This window comes from Hyperolius riggenbachi, chromosome 6 (assembly GCF_040937935.1).
Source record: "Hyperolius riggenbachi isolate aHypRig1 chromosome 6, aHypRig1.pri, whole genome shotgun sequence".
Lineage (NCBI taxonomy): Eukaryota > Metazoa > Chordata > Amphibia > Anura > Hyperoliidae > Hyperolius > Hyperolius riggenbachi.
Window position 1 is genome coordinate 12309706 of NC_090651.1, and position 17573 is coordinate 12327278.

General features: G+C 38.1%; 27 non-coding genes across 27 annotated transcripts; all 27 read left to right on the forward strand.

The window, feature by feature from the left end:
* Window positions 1-75: 75 nt before the first annotated feature.
* TRNAF-GAA (transfer RNA phenylalanine (anticodon GAA)) lies at window positions 76-148 on the forward strand. The gene has a single exon. It is a non-coding gene; the product is annotated as a tRNA-Phe (tRNA).
* A 602-nt stretch (window positions 149-750) lies between these two features.
* TRNAF-GAA (transfer RNA phenylalanine (anticodon GAA)) lies at window positions 751-823 on the forward strand. The gene has a single exon. It is a non-coding gene; the product is annotated as a tRNA-Phe (tRNA).
* A 600-nt stretch (window positions 824-1423) lies between these two features.
* On the forward strand, window positions 1424-1496 carry TRNAF-GAA (transfer RNA phenylalanine (anticodon GAA)). The gene has a single exon. It is a non-coding gene; the product is annotated as a tRNA-Phe (tRNA).
* A 600-nt stretch (window positions 1497-2096) lies between these two features.
* TRNAF-GAA (transfer RNA phenylalanine (anticodon GAA)) lies at window positions 2097-2169 on the forward strand. Its single transcript has one exon. It is a non-coding gene; the product is annotated as a tRNA-Phe (tRNA).
* Window positions 2170-2769: 600 nt separating this feature from the next.
* TRNAF-GAA (transfer RNA phenylalanine (anticodon GAA)) lies at window positions 2770-2842 on the forward strand. Its single transcript has one exon. It is a non-coding gene; the product is annotated as a tRNA-Phe (tRNA).
* Window positions 2843-3442: 600 nt separating this feature from the next.
* Window positions 3443-3515, forward strand: TRNAF-GAA (transfer RNA phenylalanine (anticodon GAA)). The gene has a single exon. It is a non-coding gene; the product is annotated as a tRNA-Phe (tRNA).
* Window positions 3516-4116: 601 nt separating this feature from the next.
* Window positions 4117-4189, forward strand: TRNAF-GAA (transfer RNA phenylalanine (anticodon GAA)). The gene has a single exon. It is a non-coding gene; the product is annotated as a tRNA-Phe (tRNA).
* Window positions 4190-4789: 600 nt separating this feature from the next.
* TRNAF-GAA (transfer RNA phenylalanine (anticodon GAA)) lies at window positions 4790-4862 on the forward strand. The gene has a single exon. It is a non-coding gene; the product is annotated as a tRNA-Phe (tRNA).
* Window positions 4863-5461: 599 nt separating this feature from the next.
* On the forward strand, window positions 5462-5534 carry TRNAF-GAA (transfer RNA phenylalanine (anticodon GAA)). The gene has a single exon. It is a non-coding gene; the product is annotated as a tRNA-Phe (tRNA).
* A 496-nt stretch (window positions 5535-6030) lies between these two features.
* TRNAF-GAA (transfer RNA phenylalanine (anticodon GAA)) lies at window positions 6031-6103 on the forward strand. The gene has a single exon. It is a non-coding gene; the product is annotated as a tRNA-Phe (tRNA).
* A 603-nt stretch (window positions 6104-6706) lies between these two features.
* TRNAF-GAA (transfer RNA phenylalanine (anticodon GAA)) lies at window positions 6707-6779 on the forward strand. Its single transcript has one exon. It is a non-coding gene; the product is annotated as a tRNA-Phe (tRNA).
* Window positions 6780-7382: 603 nt separating this feature from the next.
* TRNAF-GAA (transfer RNA phenylalanine (anticodon GAA)) lies at window positions 7383-7455 on the forward strand. The gene has a single exon. It is a non-coding gene; the product is annotated as a tRNA-Phe (tRNA).
* A 602-nt stretch (window positions 7456-8057) lies between these two features.
* On the forward strand, window positions 8058-8130 carry TRNAF-GAA (transfer RNA phenylalanine (anticodon GAA)). The gene has a single exon. It is a non-coding gene; the product is annotated as a tRNA-Phe (tRNA).
* A 600-nt stretch (window positions 8131-8730) lies between these two features.
* Window positions 8731-8803, forward strand: TRNAF-GAA (transfer RNA phenylalanine (anticodon GAA)). Its single transcript has one exon. It is a non-coding gene; the product is annotated as a tRNA-Phe (tRNA).
* Window positions 8804-9403: 600 nt separating this feature from the next.
* TRNAF-GAA (transfer RNA phenylalanine (anticodon GAA)) lies at window positions 9404-9476 on the forward strand. The gene has a single exon. It is a non-coding gene; the product is annotated as a tRNA-Phe (tRNA).
* A 601-nt stretch (window positions 9477-10077) lies between these two features.
* TRNAF-GAA (transfer RNA phenylalanine (anticodon GAA)) lies at window positions 10078-10150 on the forward strand. The gene has a single exon. It is a non-coding gene; the product is annotated as a tRNA-Phe (tRNA).
* A 600-nt stretch (window positions 10151-10750) lies between these two features.
* On the forward strand, window positions 10751-10823 carry TRNAF-GAA (transfer RNA phenylalanine (anticodon GAA)). The gene has a single exon. It is a non-coding gene; the product is annotated as a tRNA-Phe (tRNA).
* Window positions 10824-11422: 599 nt separating this feature from the next.
* On the forward strand, window positions 11423-11495 carry TRNAF-GAA (transfer RNA phenylalanine (anticodon GAA)). Its single transcript has one exon. It is a non-coding gene; the product is annotated as a tRNA-Phe (tRNA).
* A 496-nt stretch (window positions 11496-11991) lies between these two features.
* TRNAF-GAA (transfer RNA phenylalanine (anticodon GAA)) lies at window positions 11992-12064 on the forward strand. Its single transcript has one exon. It is a non-coding gene; the product is annotated as a tRNA-Phe (tRNA).
* A 603-nt stretch (window positions 12065-12667) lies between these two features.
* On the forward strand, window positions 12668-12740 carry TRNAF-GAA (transfer RNA phenylalanine (anticodon GAA)). Its single transcript has one exon. It is a non-coding gene; the product is annotated as a tRNA-Phe (tRNA).
* A 603-nt stretch (window positions 12741-13343) lies between these two features.
* TRNAF-GAA (transfer RNA phenylalanine (anticodon GAA)) lies at window positions 13344-13416 on the forward strand. Its single transcript has one exon. It is a non-coding gene; the product is annotated as a tRNA-Phe (tRNA).
* A 602-nt stretch (window positions 13417-14018) lies between these two features.
* Window positions 14019-14091, forward strand: TRNAF-GAA (transfer RNA phenylalanine (anticodon GAA)). Its single transcript has one exon. It is a non-coding gene; the product is annotated as a tRNA-Phe (tRNA).
* Window positions 14092-14691: 600 nt separating this feature from the next.
* TRNAF-GAA (transfer RNA phenylalanine (anticodon GAA)) lies at window positions 14692-14764 on the forward strand. The gene has a single exon. It is a non-coding gene; the product is annotated as a tRNA-Phe (tRNA).
* Window positions 14765-15365: 601 nt separating this feature from the next.
* On the forward strand, window positions 15366-15438 carry TRNAF-GAA (transfer RNA phenylalanine (anticodon GAA)). Its single transcript has one exon. It is a non-coding gene; the product is annotated as a tRNA-Phe (tRNA).
* Window positions 15439-16038: 600 nt separating this feature from the next.
* Window positions 16039-16111, forward strand: TRNAF-GAA (transfer RNA phenylalanine (anticodon GAA)). Its single transcript has one exon. It is a non-coding gene; the product is annotated as a tRNA-Phe (tRNA).
* A 600-nt stretch (window positions 16112-16711) lies between these two features.
* On the forward strand, window positions 16712-16784 carry TRNAF-GAA (transfer RNA phenylalanine (anticodon GAA)). The gene has a single exon. It is a non-coding gene; the product is annotated as a tRNA-Phe (tRNA).
* Window positions 16785-17384: 600 nt separating this feature from the next.
* Window positions 17385-17457, forward strand: TRNAF-GAA (transfer RNA phenylalanine (anticodon GAA)). Its single transcript has one exon. It is a non-coding gene; the product is annotated as a tRNA-Phe (tRNA).
* Window positions 17458-17573: the final 116 nt, after the last annotated feature.

Genomic DNA, 17573 nt, shown 5'->3' on the forward strand with positions numbered 1-17573 from the left:
GAAAATATCATGAGTCTTTGCCTGCACAGGACACTTGTGCTGAAAAAAAAATCACACAAACTCTGATGCAATGTAGCCGAAATAGCTCAGTTGGGAGAGCGTTAGACTGAAGATCTAAAGGTCCCTGGTTCGATCCCGGGTTTCGGCATGATATCTTATTGTTAGAAAAAACTTAGTAAAATAAAGCCAAAGTCAGACTACACCCGGAAGTCGGCAAGATAAACTGATTCTCAATACAGAAACGTCCTGATTGAACCAGAAAAAATAGAGACATGGATTTAACACAATACCTCTGGTCACATCAAATATTTCAAGACTGCAAGAAAAGAGGACATACAGTCAACTTAAAAGAGACAAACATTTCTTAATGAATATATATCAAAGAAAATATAGGACACATATAGAGTAGATAATTTACCTGAATAAAAGGTACTAGATTGGAGATTTATCTCATGGGAAGTCATAAATACAGCTGCATTTACCTGAATAAAAGGTACTAGATTGGAGGTTTGTCTTATGGGAACTCATAAATACAGCTGCAGGAGGGCAAAAAATTCAAACATGATTGTCAGGAAAGGTATTTGAACCCAAGTCTACAGGACACATGCAACCTGCATGGAGTGCCTTAGACCCTCTAACCACACCGACAACACACCACTGCTACTACGACTCCGAAAATATCATGAGTCTTTGCCTGCACAGGACACTTGTGCTGAAAAAAAAAAATCACACAAACTGTGATGCAATGTAGCCGAAATAGCTCAGTTGGGAGAGCGTTAGACTGAAGATCTAAAGGTCCCTGGTTTGATCCTGGGTTTTGGCATGATATCTTATTGTTAGAAAAAACTTAGTAAAATAAAGCCAAATTCAGACTACACCTGGAACTCGGCAAGATAAACTGATTCTCAATACAGAAACGTCCTGATTGAACCAGACAAAATAGAGACATGGATTTAACACAATACCTCTGGTCACATCAAATATTTCAAGACTGCAAGAAAAGAGGACATACAGTCAACTTAAAAGAGACAAACATTTCTTAATGAATATATATCAAAGAAAATATAGGACACATATAGAGTAGATAATTTACCTGATTAAAAGGTACTAGATTGGAGATTTATCTCATGGGAAGTCATAAATACAGCTGCATTTACCTGAATAAAAGGTACTAGATTGGAGGTTTGTCTTATGGGAACTCATAAATACAGCTGCAGGAGGGCAAAAAATTCAAAAATGATTGTCAGGAAAGGTATTTGAACCCAAGTCTACAAGACACATGCAACCTGCATGGAGCGCCTTAGACCCTCTAACCACACCGACAACACACCACTGCCACTACGACTCAGAAAATATCATGAGTCTTTGCCTGCACAGGACACTTGTGCTGAAAAAAAAATCACACAAACTATGATGCAATGTAGCCGAAATAGCTCAGTTGGGAGAGCGTTAGACTGAAGATCTAAAGGTCCCTGGTTCGATCCCGGGTTTCGGCATGATATCTTATTGTTAGAAAAAACTTAGTAAAATAAAGCCAAAGTCAGACTACACCCGGAAGTCGGCAAGATAAACTGATTCTCAATACAGAAACGTCCTGATTGAACCAGACAAAATAGAGACATGGATTTAACACAATACCTCTGGTCACATCAAATATTTCAAGACTGCAAGAAAAGAGGACATACAGTCAACTTAAAAGAGACAAACATTTCTTAATGAATATATATCAAAGAAAATATAGGACACATGTAGAGTAGATAATTTACCTGAATAAAAGGTACTAGATTGGAGATTTATCTCATGGGAAGTCATAAATACAGCTGCATTTACCTGAATAAAAGGTACTAGATTGGAGGTTTGTCTTATGGGAACTCATAAATACAGCTGCAGGAGGGCAAAAAATTCAAAAATGATAGTCAGGAAAGGTATTTGAACCCAAGTCTACAAGACACATGCAACTTGCATGGAGCGCCTTAGACCCTCTAACCACACCAACAACACACCACTGCTACTACGACTCCGAAAATATCATGAGTCTTTGCCTGCACAGGACACTTCTGCTGAAAAAAAAATCACACCAACTGTGATGCAATGTAGCCGAAATAGCTCAGTTGGGAGAGCGTTAGACTGAAGATCTAAAGGTCCCTGGTTCGATCCCGGGTTTCGGCATGATATCTTATTGTTAGAAAAAACTTAGTAAAATAAAGCCAAATTCAGACTACACCTGGAACTCGGCAAGATAAACTGATTCTCAATACAGAAACGTCCTGATTGAACCAGACAAAATAGAGACATGGATTTAACACAATACCTCTGGTCAAATCAAATATTTCAAGACTGCAAGAAAAGAGGACATACAGTCAACTTAAAAGAGACAAACATTTCTTAATGAATATATATCAAAGAAAATATAGGACACATGTAGAGTAGATAATTTACCTGAATAAAAGGTACTAGATTGGAGATTTATCTCATGGGAAGTCATAAATACAGCTGCATTTACCTGAATAAAAGGTACTAGATTGGAGGTTTGTCTTATGGGAACTCATAAATACAGCTGCAGGAGGGCAAAAAATTCAAAAATGATTGTCAGGAAAGGTATTTGAACCCAAGTCTACAGGACACATGCAACCTGCATGGAGCGCCTTAGACCCTCTAACCACACCGACAACACACCACTGCTACTACGACTCCGAAAATATCATGAGTCTTTGCCTGCACAGGACACTTCTGCTGAAAAAAAAATCACACCAACTGTGATGTAATGTAGCCGAAATAGCTCAGTTGGGAGAGCGTTAAACTGAAGATCTAAAGGTCCCTGGTTCGATCCCGGGTTTCGGCATGATATCTTATTGTTAGAAAAAACTTAGTAAAATAAAGCCAAATTCAGACTACACCTGGAACTCGGCAAGATAAACTGATTCTCAATACAGAGACGTCCTGATTGAACCAGACAAAATAGAGACATGGATTTTACACAATACCTCTGGTCACATCAAATATTTCAAGACTGCAAGAAAAGAGGACATACAGTCAACTTAAAAGAGACAAACATTTCTTAATGAATATATATCAAAGAAAATATAGGACACATATAGAGTAGATAATTTACCTGAATAAAAGGTACTAGATTGGAGATTTATCTCATGGGAAGTCATAAATACAGCTGCATTTACCTGAATAAAAGGTACTAGATTGGAGGTTTGTCTTATGGGAACTCATAAATACAGCTGCAGGAGGGCAAAAAATTCAAAAATGATTGTCAGGAAAGGTATTTGAACCCAAGTCTACAAGACACATGCAACCTGCATGGAGCGCCTTAGACCCTCTAACCACACCGACAACACACCACTGCTACTACGACTCCAAAAATATCATGAGTCTTTGCCTGCACAGGACACTTCTGCTGAAAAAAAAATCACACCAACTCTGATTCAATGTAGCCGAAATAGCTCAGTTGGGAGAGCGTTAGACTGAAGATCTAAAGGTCCCTGGTTCGATCCCGGGTTTCGGCATGATATCTTATTGTTAGAAAAAACTTAGTAAAATAAAGCCAAAGTCAGACTACACCCGGAAGTCGGCAAGATAAACTGATTCTCAATACAGAAACGTCCTGATTGAACCAGACAAAATAGAGACATGGATTTAACACAATACCTCTGGTCACATCAAATATTTCAAGACTGCAAGAAAAGAGGACATACAGTCAACTTAAAAGAGACAAACATTTCTTAATGAATATATATCAAAGAAAATATAGGACACATATAGAGTAGATAATTTACCTGAATAAAAGGTACTAGATTGGAGATTTATCTCATGGGAAGTCATAAATACAGCTGCATTTACCTGAATAAAAGGTACTAGATTGGAGGTTTGTCTTATGGGAACTCATAAATACAGCTGCAGGAGGGCAAAAAATTCAAACATGATTGTCAGGAAAGGTATTTGAACCCAAGTCTACAGGACACATGCAACCAGCATGGAGCGCCTTAGACCCTCTAACCACACCGACAACACACCACTGCTACTACAACTCAGAAAATATCATGAGTCTTAGGCTGCACAGGACACTTGTGCTGAAAAAAAAAATCACACAAACTATAAAGCAATGTAGCCGAAATAGCTCAGTTGGGAGAGCGTTAGACTGAAGATCTAAAGGTCCCTGGTTCGATCCCGGGTGTCGGCATGATATCTTATTGTTAGAAAAAACTTAGTAAAATAAAGCCAAATTCAGACTACACCCGGAACTCGGCAAGATAAACTTATTCTCAATACAGAAACGTCCTGATTGAACCAGACAAAATAGAGACATGGATTTTACACAATACCTCTGGTCACATCAAATATTTCAAGACTGCAAGAAAAGAGGACATACAGTCAACTTAAAAGAGACAAACATTTCTTAATGAATATATATCAAAGAAAATATAGGACACATATAGAGTAGATAATTTACCTGAATAAAAGGTACTAGATTGGAGATTTATCTCATGGGAAGTGATAAATACAGCTGCAATTACCTGAATAAAAGGTACTAGATTGGAGGTTTGTCTTATGGGAACTCATAAATACAGCTGCAGGAGGGCAAAAAATTCAAAAATGATTGTCAGGAAAGGTATTTGAACCCAAGTCTACAGGACACATGCAACCTGCATGGAGCGCCTTAGACCCTCTAACCACACCGACAACACACCACTGTTACTACGACTCAGAAAATATCATGAGTCTTTGCCTGCACAGGACACTTGTGCTGAAAAAAAAATCACACAAACTATAAAGCAATGTAGCCGAAATAGCTCAGTTGGGAGAGCGTTAGACTGAAGATCTAAAGGTCCCTGGTTCGATCCCGGGTGTCTGCATGATATCTTATTGTTAGAAAAAACTTAGTAAAATAAAGCCAAATTCAGACTACACCCGGAACTCGTTAAGATAAACTGATTCTCAATACAGAAACGTCCTGATTGAACCAGACAAAATAGAGACATGGATTTAACACAATACCTCTGGTCACATCAAATATTTCAAGACTGCAAGAAAAGAGGACATACAGTCAACTTAAAAGAGACAAACATTTCTTAATGAATATATATCAAAGAAAATATAGGACACCTATAGAGTAGATAATTTACCTGAATAAAAGGTACTAGATTGGAGATTTATCTCATGGGAAGTCATAAATACAGCTGCATTTACCTGAATAAAAGGTACTAGATTGGAGGTTTGTCTTATGGGAACTCATAAATACAGCTGCAGGAGGGCAAAAAATTCAAAAATGACTGTCAGGAAAGGTATTTGAACCAAGGTCTACAGGACACATGCAACCTGCATGGAGCGCCTTAGACCCTCTAACCACACCGACAACACACCACTGCTACTACGACTCCGAAAATATCATGAGTCTTTGCCTGCACAGGACACTTGTGCTGAAAAAAAATCACACAAACTGTGATGCAATGTAACCGAAATAGCTCAGTTGGGAGAGCGTTAGACTGAAGATCTAAAGGTCCCTGGTTCGATCCCGGGTTTCGGCATGATATCTTATTGTTAGAAAAAACTTAGTAAAATAAAGCCAAATTCAGACTACACCCGGAACTCGGCAAGATAAGAGGACATACAGTCAACTTAAAAGAGACAAACATTTCTTAATGAATATATATCAAAGAAAATATAGGACACATATAGAGTAGATAATTTACCTGAATAAAAGGTACTAGATTGGAGATTTATCTCATGGGAAGTCATAAATACAGCTGCAATTACCTGAATAAAAGGTACTAGATTGGAGGTTTGTCTTATGGGAACTCATAAATACAGCTGCAGGAGGGCAAAAAATTCAAAAATGATTGTCAGGAAAGGTATTTGAACCCAAGTCTACAGGACACATGCAACCTGCATGGAGCGCCTTAGACCCTCTAACCACACCGACAACACACCACTGCTACTACGACTCAGAAAATATCATGAGTCTTTGCCTGCACAGGACAATTGTGCTGAAAAAAAAAATCACACAAACTATAAAGCAATGTAGCCGAAATAGCTCAGTTGGGAGAGCGTTAGACTGAAGATCTAAAGGTCCCTGGTTCGATCCCGGGTTTCGGCATGATATCTTATTGTTAGAAAAAACTTAGTAAAATAAAGCCAAAGTCAGACTACACCTGGAACTCGGCAAGATAAACTGATTCTCAATACAGAAACGTCTTGATTGAACCAGACAAAATAGAGACATGGATTTAACACAATACCTCTGGTCACATCAAATATTTCAAGACTGCAAGATAAGAGGACATACAGTCAACTTAAAAGAGACAAACATTTCTTAATGAATATATATCAAAGAAAATATAGGACACATATAGAGTAGATAATTTACCTGAATAAAAGGTACTAGATTGGAGATTTATCTCATGGGAAGTCATAAATACAGCTGCAATTACCTGAATAAAAGGTACTAGATTGGAGGTTTGTCTTATGGGAACTCATAAATACAGCTGCAGGAGGGCAAAAAATTCAAAAATGATTGTCAGGAAAGGTATTTGAACCCAAGTCTACAGGACACATGCAACCTGCATGGAGTGCCTTAGACCCTCTAACCACACCGACAACACACCACTGCTACTACGACTCAGAAAATATCATGAGTCTTTGCCTGCACAGGACACTTGTGCTGAAAAAAAAAAAATCACACAAACTGTGATGCAATGTAGCCGAAATAGCTCAGTTGGGAGAGCGTTAGACTGAAGATCTAAAGGTCCCTGGTTCGATCCCGGGTTTCGGCATGATATCTTATTGTTAGAAAAAACTTAGTAAAATAAAGCCAAAGTCAGACTACACCTGGAACTCGGCAAGATAAACTGATTCTCAATACAGAAACGTCCTGATTGAACCAGACAAAATAGAGACATGGATTTAACACAATACCTCTGGTCACATCAAATATTTCAAGACTGCAAGTAAAGAGGACATACAGTCAACTTAAAAGAGACAAACATTTCTTAATGAATATATATCAAAGAAAATATAGGACACATATAGAGTAGATAATTTACCTGAATAAAAGGTACTAGATTGGAGATTTATCTCATGGGAAGTCATAAATACAGCTGCATTTACCTGAATAAAAGGTACTAGATTGGAGGTTTGTCTTATGGAAACTCATAAATACAGCTGCAGGAGGGCAAAAAATTCAAAAATGATTGTCAGGAAAGGTATTTGAACCCAAGTCTACAGGACACATGCAACCTGCATGGAGTGCCTTAGACCCTCTAACCACACCGACAACACACCACTGCTACTACGACTCAGAAAATATTATGAGTCTTTGCCTGCACAGGACACTTGTGCTGAAAAAAAAAAAATCACACAAACTGTGATGCAATGTAGCCGAAATAGCTCAGTTGGGAGAGCGTTAGACTGAAGATCTAAAGGTCCCTGGTTCGATCCTGGGTTTCGGCATGATATCTTATTGTTAGAAAAAACTTAGTAAAATAAAGCCAAAGTCAGACTACACCTGGAACTCGGCAAGATAAACTGATTCTCAATACAGAAACGTCCTGATTGAACCAGACAAAATAGAGACATGGATTTAACACAATACCTCTGGTCACATCAAATATTTCAAGACTGCAAGAAAAGAGGACATACAGTCAACTTAAAAGAGACAAACATTTCTTAATGAATATATATCAAAGAAAATATAGGACACATATAGAGTAGATAATTTACCTGAATAAAAGGTACTAGATTGGAGATTTATCTCATGGGAAGTCATAAATACAGCTGCATTTACCTGAATAAAAGGTACTAGATTGGAGGTTTGTCTTATGGGAACTCATAAATACAGCTGCAGGAGGGCAAAAAATTCAAAAATGATTGTCAGGAAAGGTATTTGAACCCAAGTCTACAGGACACATGCAACCTGCATGGAGTGCCTTAGACCCTCTAACCACACCGACAACACACCACTGCTACTACGACTCAGAAAATATCATGAGTCTTTGCCTGCACAGGACACTTGTGCTGAAAAAAAAAAATCACACAAACTGTGATGCAATGTAGCCGAAATAGCTCAGTTGGGAGAGCGTTAGACTGAAGATCTAAAGGTCCCTGGTTCGATCCCGGGTTTCGGCATGATATCTTATTGTTAGAAAAAACTTAGTAAAATAAAGCCAAAGTCAGACTACACCCGGAAGTCGGCAAGATAAACTGATTCTCAATACAGAAACGTCCTGATTGAACCAGACAAAATAGAGACATGGATTTAACACAATACCTCTGGTCACATCAAATATTTCAAGACTGCAAGAAAAGAGGACATACAGTCAACTTAAAAGAGACAAACATTTCTTAATGAATATATATCAAAGAAAATATAGGACACATATAGAGTAGATAATTTACCTGAATAAAAGGTACTAGATTGGAGATTTATCTCATGGGAAGTCATAAATACAGCTGCATTTACCTGAATAAAAGGTACTAGATTGGAGGTTTGTCTTATGGGAACTCATAAATACAGCTGCAGGAGGGCAAAAAATTCAAAAATTATTGTCAGGAAAGGTATTTGAACCCAAGTCTACAAGACACATGCAACCTGCATGGAGCGCCTTAGACCCTCTAACCACACCGACAACACACCACTGCTTCTACGACTCAGAAAATATCATGAGTCTTTGCCTGCACAGGACACTTGTGCTGAAAAAAAAATCACACAAACTATGATGCAATATAGCCGAAATAGCTCAGTTGGGAGAGCGTTAGACTGAATATCTAAAGGTCCCTGGTTCGATCCCGGGTTTCGGCATGATATCTTATTGTTAGAAAAAACTTAGTAAAATAAAGCCAAAGTCAGACTACACCCGGAAGTCGGCAAGATAAACTGATTCTCAATACAGAAACGTCCTGATTGAACCAGACAAAATAGAGACATGGATTTAACACAATACCTCTGGTCACATCAAATATTTCAAGACTGCAAGAAAAGAGGACATACAGTCAACTTAAAAGAGACAAACATTTCTTAATGAATATATATCAAAGAAAATATAGGACACATGTAGAGTAGATAATTTACCTGAATAAAAGGTACTAGATTGGAGATTTATCTCATGGGAAGTCATAAATACAGCTGCATTTACCTGAATAAAAGGTACTAGATTGGAGGTTTGTCTTATGGGAACTCATAAATACAGCTGCAGGAGGGCAAAAAATTCAAAAATGATAGTCAGGAAAGGTATTTGAACCCAAGTCTACAAGACACATGCAACCTGCATGGAGCGCCTTAGACCCTCTAACCACACCAACAACACACCACTGCTACTACGACTCCAAAAATATCATGAGTCTTTGCCTGCACAGGACACTTCTGCTGAAAAAAAAATCACACCAACTCTGATTCAATGTAGCCGAAATAGCTCAGTTGGGAGAGCGTTAGACTGAAGATCTAAAGGTCCCTGGTTCGATCCCGGGTTTCGGCATGATATCTTATTGTTAGAAAAAACTTAGTAAAATAAAGCCAAAGTCAGACTACACCCGGAAGTCGGCAAGATAAACTGATTCTCAATACAGAAACGTCCTGATTGAACCAGACAAAATAGAGACATGGATTTAACACAATACCTCTGGTCACATCAAATATTTCAAGACTGCAAGAAAAGAGGACATACAGTCAACTTAAAAGAGACAAACATTTCTTAATGAATATATATCAAAGAAAATATAGGACACATATAGAGTAGATAATTTACCTGAATAAAAGGTACTAGATTGGAGATTTATCTCATGGGAAGTCATAAATACAGCTGCATTTACCTGAATAAAAGGTACTAGATTGGAGGTTTGTCTTATGGGAACTCATAAATACAGCTGCAGGAGGGCAAAAAATTCAAACATGATTGTCAGGAAAGGTATTTGAACCCAAGTCTACAGGACACATGCAACCAGCATGGAGCGCCTTAGACCCTCTAACCACACCGACAACACACCACTGCTACTACAACTCAGAAAATATCATGAGTCTTAGGCTGCACAGGACACTTGTGCTGAAAAAAAAAATCACACAAACTATAAAGCAATGTAGCCGAAATAGCTCAGTTGGGAGAGCGTTAGACTGAAGATCTAAAGGTCCCTGGTTCGATCCCGGGTGTCGGCATGATATCTTATTGTTAGAAAAAACTTAGTAAAATAAAGCCAAATTCAGACTACACCCGGAACTCGGCAAGATAAACTTATTCTCAATACAGAAACGTCCTGATTGAACCAGACAAAATAGAGACATGGATTTTACACAATACCTCTGGTCACATCAAATATTTCAAGACTGCAAGAAAAGAGGACATACAGTCAACTTAAAAGAGACAAACATTTCTTAATGAATATATATCAAAGAAAATATAGGACACATATAGAGTAGATAATTTACCTGAATAAAAGGTACTAGATTGGAGATTTATCTCATGGGAAGTGATAAATACAGCTGCAATTACCTGAATAAAAGGTACTAGATTGGAGGTTTGTCTTATGGGAACTCATAAATACAGCTGCAGGAGGGCAAAAAATTCAAAAATGATTGTCAGGAAAGGTATTTGAACCCAAGTCTACAGGACACATGCAACCTGCATGGAGCGCCTTAGACCCTCTAACCACACCGACAACACACCACTGTTACTACGACTCAGAAAATATCATGAGTCTTTGCCTGCACAGGACACTTGTGCTGAAAAAAAAATCACACAAACTATAAAGCAATGTAGCCGAAATAGCTCAGTTGGGAGAGCGTTAGACTGAAGATCTAAAGGTCCCTGGTTCGATCCCGGGTGTCTGCATGATATCTTATTGTTAGAAAAAACTTAGTAAAATAAAGCCAAATTCAGACTACACCCGGAACTCGTTAAGATAAACTGATTCTCAATACAGAAACGTCCTGATTGAACCAGACAAAATAGAGACATGGATTTAACACAATACCTCTGGTCACATCAAATATTTCAAGACTGCAAGAAAAGAGGACATACAGTCAACTTAAAAGAGACAAACATTTCTTAATGAATATATATCAAAGAAAATATAGGACACCTATAGAGTAGATAATTTACCTGAATAAAAGGTACTAGATTGGAGATTTATCTCATGGGAAGTCATAAATACAGCTGCATTTACCTGAATAAAAGGTACTAGATTGGAGGTTTGTCTTATGGGAACTCATAAATACAGCTGCAGGAGGGCAAAAAATTCAAAAATGACTGTCAGGAAAGGTATTTGAACCAAGGTCTACAGGACACATGCAACCTGCATGGAGCGCCTTAGACCCTCTAACCACACCGACAACACACCACTGCTACTACGACTCCGAAAATATCATGAGTCTTTGCCTGCACAGGACACTTGTGCTGAAAAAAAATCACACAAACTGTGATGCAATGTAACCGAAATAGCTCAGTTGGGAGAGCGTTAGACTGAAGATCTAAAGGTCCCTGGTTCGATCCCGGGTTTCGGCATGATATCTTATTGTTAGAAAAAACTTAGTAAAATAAAGCCAAATTCAGACTACACCCGGAACTCGGCAAGATAAGAGGACATACAGTCAACTTAAAAGAGACAAACATTTCTTAATGAATATATATCAAAGAAAATATAGGACACATATAGAGTAGATAATTTACCTGAATAAAAGGTACTAGATTGGAGATTTATCTCATGGGAAGTCATAAATACAGCTGCAATTACCTGAATAAAAGGTACTAGATTGGAGGTTTGTCTTATGGGAACTCATAAATACAGCTGCAGGAGGGCAAAAAATTCAAAAATGATTGTCAGGAAAGGTATTTGAACCCAAGTCTACAGGACACATGCAACCTGCATGGAGCGCCTTAGACCCTCTAACCACACCGACAACACACCACTGCTACTACGACTCAGAAAATATCATGAGTCTTTGCCTGCACAGGACAATTGTGCTGAAAAAAAAAATCACACAAACTATAAAGCAATGTAGCCGAAATAGCTCAGTTGGGAGAGCGTTAGACTGAAGATCTAAAGGTCCCTGGTTCGATCCCGGGTTTCGGCATGATATCTTATTGTTAGAAAAAACTTAGTAAAATAAAGCCAAAGTCAGACTACACCTGGAACTCGGCAAGATAAACTGATTCTCAATACAGAAACGTCTTGATTGAACCAGACAAAATAGAGACATGGATTTAACACAATACCTCTGGTCACATCAAATATTTCAAGACTGCAAGATAAGAGGACATACAGTCAACTTAAAAGAGACAAACATTTCTTAATGAATATATATCAAAGAAAATATAGGACACATATAGAGTAGATAATTTACCTGAATAAAAGGTACTAGATTGGAGATTTATCTCATGGGAAGTCATAAATACAGCTGCAATTACCTGAATAAAAGGTACTAGATTGGAGGTTTGTCTTATGGGAACTCATAAATACAGCTGCAGGAGGGCAAAAAATTCAAAAATGATTGTCAGGAAAGGTATTTGAACCCAAGTCTACAGGACACATGCAACCTGCATGGAGTGCCTTAGACCCTCTAACCACACCGACAACACACCACTGCTACTACGACTCAGAAAATATCATGAGTCTTTGCCTGCACAGGACACTTGTGCTGAAAAAAAAAAAATCACACAAACTGTGATGCAATGTAGCCGAAATAGCTCAGTTGGGAGAGCGTTAGACTGAAGATCTAAAGGTCCCTGGTTCGATCCCGGGTTTCGGCATGATATCTTATTGTTAGAAAAAACTTAGTAAAATAAAGCCAAAGTCAGACTACACCTGGAACTCGGCAAGATAAACTGATTCTCAATACAGAAACGTCCTGATTGAACCAGACAAAATAGAGACATGGATTTAACACAATACCTCTGGTCACATCAAATATTTCAAGACTGCAAGTAAAGAGGACATACAGTCAACTTAAAAGAGACAAACATTTCTTAATGAATATATATCAAAGAAAATATAGGACACATATAGAGTAGATAATTTACCTGAATAAAAGGTACTAGATTGGAGATTTATCTCATGGGAAGTCATAAATACAGCTGCATTTACCTGAATAAAAGGTACTAGATTGGAGGTTTGTCTTATGGAAACTCATAAATACAGCTGCAGGAGGGCAAAAAATTCAAAAATGATTGTCAGGAAAGGTATTTGAACCCAAGTCTACAGGACACATGCAACCTGCATGGAGTGCCTTAGACCCTCTAACCACACCGACAACACACCACTGCTACTACGACTCAGAAAATATTATGAGTCTTTGCCTGCACAGGACACTTGTGCTGAAAAAAAAAAAATCACACAAACTGTGATGCAATGTAGCCGAAATAGCTCAGTTGGGAGAGCGTTAGACTGAAGATCTAAAGGTCCCTGGTTCGATCCTGGGTTTCGGCATGATATCTTATTGTTAGAAAAAACTTAGTAAAATAAAGCCAAAGTCAGACTACACCTGGAACTCGGCAAGATAAACTGATTCTCAATACAGAAACGTCCTGATTGAACCAGACAAAATAGAGACATGGATTTAACACAATACCTCTGGTCACATCAAATATTTCAAGACTGCAAGAAAAGAGGACATACAGTCAACTTAAAAGAGACAAACATTTCTTAATGAATATATATCAAAGAAAATATAGGACACATATAGAGTAGATAATTTACCTGAATAAAAGGTACTAGATTGGAGATTTATCTCATGGGAAGTCATAAATACAGCTGCATTTACCTGAATAAAAGGTACTAGATTGGAGGTTTGTCTTATGGGAACTCATAAATACAGCTGCAGGAGGGCAAAAAATTCAAAAATGATTGTCAGGAAAGGTATTTGAACCCAAGTCTACAGGACACATGCAACCTGCATGGAGTGCCTTAGACCCTCTAACCACACCGACAACACACCACTGCTACTACGACTCAGAAAATATCATGAGTCTTTGCCTGCACAGGACACTTGTGCTGAAAAAAAAAAATCACACAAACTGTGATGCAATGTAGCCGAAATAGCTCAGTTGGGAGAGCGTTAGACTGAAGATCTAAAGGTCCCTGGTTCGATCCCGGGTTTCGGCATGATATCTTATTGTTAGAAAAAACTTAGTAAAATAAAGCCAAAGTCAGACTACACCCGGAAGTCGGCAAGATAAACTGATTCTCAATACAGAAACGTCCTGATTGAACCAGACAAAATAGAGACATGGATTTAACACAATACCTCTGGTCACATCAAATATTTCAAGACTGCAAGAAAAGAGGACATACAGTCAACTTAAAAGAGACAAACATTTCTTAATGAATATATATCAAAGAAAATATAGGACACATATAGAGTAGATAATTTACCTGAATAAAAGGTACTAGATTGGAGATTTATCTCATGGGAAGTCATAAATACAGCTGCATTTACCTGAATAAAAGGTACTAGATTGGAGGTTTGTCTTATGGGAACTCATAAATACAGCTGCAGGAGGGCAAAAAATTCAAAAATTATTGTCAGGAAAGGTATTTGAACCCAAGTCTACAAGACACATGCAACCTGCATGGAGCGCCTTAGACCCTCTAACCACACCGACAACACACCACTGCTTCTACGACTCAGAAAATATCATGAGTCTTTGCCTGCACAGGACACTTGTGCTGAAAAAAAAATCACACAAACTATGATGCAATATAGCCGAAATAGCTCAGTTGGGAGAGCGTTAGACTGAATATCTAAAGGTCCCTGGTTCGATCCCGGGTTTCGGCATGATATCTTATTGTTAGAAAAAACTTAGTAAAATAAAGCCAAAGTCAGACTACACCCGGAAGTCGGCAAGATAAACTGATTCTCAATACAGAAACGTCCTGATTGAACCAGACAAAATAGAGACATGGATTTAACACAATACCTCTGGTCACATCAAATATTTCAAGACTGCAAGAAAAGAGGACATACAGTCAACTTAAAAGAGACAAACATTTCTTAATGAATATATATCAAAGAAAATATAGGACACATGTAGAGTAGATAATTTACCTGAATAAAAGGTACTAGATTGGAGATTTATCTCATGGGAAGTCATAAATACAGCTGCATTTACCTGAATAAAAGGTACTAGATTGGAGGTTTGTCTTATGGGAACTCATAAATACAGCTGCAGGAGGGCAAAAAATTCAAAAATGATAGTCAGGAAAGGTATTTGAACCCAAGTCTACAAGACACATGCAACCTGCATGGAGCGCCTTAGACCCTCTAACCACACCAACAACACACCACTGCTACTACGACTCCGAAAATATCATGAGTCTTTGCCTGCACAGGACACTTCTGCTGAAAAAAAAAATCACACCAAATGTGATGCAATGTAGCCGAAATAGCTCAGTTGGGAGAGCGTTAGACTGAAGATCTAAAGGTCTCTGGATCGATCCCGGGTTTTGGCATGATATCTTATTGTTAGAAAAAACTTGGTAAAATAAAGCCAAATTCAGACTACACCTGGAACTCGGCAAGATAAACTGATTCTCAATACAGAAACGTCCTGATTGAACCAGACAAAATAGAGACATGGATTTAACACAATACCTCTGGTCACATCAAATATTTCAAGACTGCAAGAAAAGAAGACATACAGTCAACTTAAAAGAGACAAACATTTCTTAATGAATATATATCAAAGAAAATATAGGACACATGTAGAGTAGATAATTTACCTGAATAAAAGGTACTAGATTGGAGATTTATCTCATGGGAAGTCATAAATACAGCTGCATTTACCTGAATAAAAGGTACTAGATTGGAGGTTTGTCTTATGGGAACTCATAAATACAGCTGCAGCAGGGCAAAAAATTCAAAAATGATTGTCAGGAAAGGTATTTGAACCCAAGTCTACAAGACACATGCAACCTGCATGGAGCGCCTTAGACCCTCTAACCACACCAACAACACACCACTGCTACTACGACTCCGAAAATATCATGAGTCTTTCCCTGCACAGGACACTTCTGCTGAAAAAAAAATCACACCAACTGTGATGCAATGTAGCCGAAATAGCTCAGTTGGGAGAGCGTTAGACTGAAGATCTAAAGGTTCCTTGTTCGATCCCGGGTTTCGGCATGATATCTTATTGTTAGAAAAAACTTAGTAAAATAAAGCCAAATTCAGACTACACCTGGAACTCGGCAAGATAAACTGATTCTCAATACAGAGACGTCCTGATTGAACCAGACAAAATAGAGACATGGATTTTACACAATACCTCTGGTCACATCAAATATTTCAAGACTGCAAGAAAAGAGGACATACAGTCAACTTAAAAGAGACAAACATTTCTTAATGAATATATATCAAAGAAAATATAGGACACATATAGAGTAGATAATTTACCTGAATAAAAGGTACTAGATTGGAGATTTATCTCATGGGAAATCATAAATACAGCTGCATTTACCTGAATAAAAGGTAATAGATTGGAGGTTTGTCTTATGGGAACTCATAAATACAGCTGCAGGAGGGCAAAAAATTCAAAAATGATAGTCAGGAAAGGTATTTGAACCCAAGTCTACAAGACACATGCAACCTGCATGGAGCGCCTTAGACCCTCTAACCACACCAACAACACACCACTGCTACTACGACTCCGAAAATATCATGAGTCTTTGCCTGCACAGGACACTTCTGCTGAAAAAAAAATCACACCAAATGTGATGCAATGTAGCCGAAATAGCTCAGTTGGGAGAGCGTTAGACTGAAGATCTAAAGGTCTCTGGTTCGATCCCGGGTTTCGGCATGATATCTTATTGTTAGAAAAAACTTGGTAAAATAAAGCCAAATTCAGACTACACCTGGAACTCGGCAAGATAAACTGATTCTCAATACAGAAACGTCCTGATTGAACCAGACAAAATAGAGACATGGATTTAACACAATACCTCTGGTCACATCAAATATTTCAAGACTGCAAGAAAAGAGGACATACAGTCAACTTAAAAGAGACAAACATTTCTTAATGAATATATATCAAAGAAAATATAGGACACATGTAGAGTAGATAATTTACCTGAATAAAAGGTACTAGATTGGAGATTTATCTCATGGGAAGTCATAAATACAGCTGCATTTACCTGAATAAAAGGTACTAGATTGGAGGTTTGTCTTATGGGAACTCATAAATACAGCTGCAGGAGGGCAAAAAATTCAAAAATGATTGTCAGGAAAGGTATTTGAACCCAAGTCTACAAGACACATGCAACCTGCATGGAGCGCCTTAGACCCTCTAACCACACCGACAACACACCACTGCTACTACGACTCCGAAAATATCATGAGTCTTTCCCTGCACAGGACACTTCTGCTGAAAAAAAAATCACACCAACTGTGATGCAATGTAGCCGAAATAGCTCAGTTGGGAGAGCGTTAGACTGAAGATCTAAAGGTTCCTGGTTCGATCCCGGGTTTCGGCATGATATCTTATTGTTAGAAAAAACTTAGTAAAATAAAGCCAAATTCAGACTACACCTGGAACTCGGCAAGATAAACTGATTCTCAATACAGAGACGTCCTGATTGAACCAGACAAA